This window comes from Tupaia chinensis, unplaced genomic scaffold, assembly GCF_000334495.1.
Source record: "Tupaia chinensis unplaced genomic scaffold, TupChi_1.0 Scaffold143624_1, whole genome shotgun sequence".
Taxonomy (NCBI): Eukaryota; Metazoa; Chordata; class Mammalia; order Scandentia; family Tupaiidae; genus Tupaia; species Tupaia belangeri.
In genome coordinates, this window is record NW_006203472.1 from 866705 (window position 1) to 868352 (window position 1648).

Genomic DNA, 1648 nt, shown 5'->3' on the forward strand with positions numbered 1-1648 from the left:
CCCGGGTGCCCCCACCCTGGGGGCTCGGCCGTGAGCCCCCTCTCCCACTGGGCTCTCTTCGCGACTCCAGGCTGCTCTTCCGGCCGCGGGGTTGCGGGCCCGGGCGCCATGGAAACGGGGCGGGGCCTCATTTGAATACTCAAATATTCATGAGCCACGGAAATCTCGGGCTCCGCAGAGCTGAGTCACGCCCCTTAGCAACAGTTGGTAGGGCAGACCGGAGGGGCGGGGTCGCGGCCAAGCTGGCTGCGGGCTAGGCTGGCACAGCCCGGCACTCGCCGGGACGCCTCTCCAGGGGGCGAAGGGGGCTGGGAGGCAGGGGGACAAGTCGCGGGGTGGGCCCAGACGGCAGATGCCATTCCCCTCGTGGCTTCGCGCCTGGGGGCGGGGCAGTTCGTCGGGCACGCGCCTTGATTCCTCGCGGTTGAGGCACTTCTGGCACCAGGCCTGCGCCCACCTTCCCAGGTTGGAGGGTCGCCCTCGAGGTCAAGACCGGCGGCATTGACCTCCGCCTGAGAATGTGACCGATGCCACACGAAAATAAGTGCCGTGGGCAGCTCCTCCAAGGACCAGGGAAAATGAGGACCTGACACTTGGAGCGGATCTGAGTGCCCGGCCCGCAAGGGACGCCACGACCCGTTTGCAGTTAACTGCCTCTTACCCGGCAATCTACTCCGAGAGCTGGCCCGGATCTGGGTCGGCCCGCTGGGCAGAACCGCAAACGCGGCATCACCACAGCTCAGGGACTGGGGGCAGCAGCTGAGGCCGGCAGAGGGCAAGCCCTGGAAGACGAGCGAGCTCCGAGGACAGCACAGAGCTGGTCGGGAGGGCTTGGCCATGGGAGGAGTTACGTCTTTTCTTTATTTTAATAAGGAAATAATAATAAGGAAATCTCAGAATTTTAAAAAATGTTTAAAAAACATGTTTGTTTCAAAAAGAGACAGGATGTGCGTGTTTGTACTTGGGTGGGGGAGATTAAGTGCATCTCTTACGGCAACTTTCAGGTTGGATGCAGTTTGTCGACTGGGTCACACTTGAGCTCCTGGCGCAGTGGCGCCTCCGGGTTTGGGGTGAGCTGGGTGGGCGGAGTAGTCTACCCGGCCTGCCCAAGTTGAGGGAAGGTGGTGTTAAGGGAAGCCCTGCTCCGAGGGCGCGGCGGGGCTGCGCCTTAGCTAGGGATGCAAGGGGGTCCCTGCCCCGCCCAGCTCTGGGGCGCACTGCTGTGCCCACCAAGGCCCCAGTGAAGCTGCAAGCCTGCCTCGGATGGGGGAGACGGGTGGGCACCGCCCCGGAGCCAGGCCGCTCCGCCACTGTCCTGACTCCGCGTCACCTAGGGGTCCCCAAGAGACCATCTGCCTTTCCTCGGCCTCAACAAGGGGCGTCTATAGTGGCTGCACACTGCAGCCTGAATCAGGGAGGGCCTCGAGGCGCAGTATGGAGCGGGCCTAGCGACCCTCTCTACCGCACAGGCCGTGGCCTCGTTCGAGAAGCCGCCACCCAAGTTCTGCGTCCCCACTGCTGCTCTCTGGGCCCCAGAGGCCGCAGCTCTCAGGTCACCACCCGCAACCGTACTCCCGGAAGCCCCACCCAGCCACTGTTCTTGACGGACGGGCCGCTGAGCCAACCGGAGGGGGCGAGGGCGGGGCGG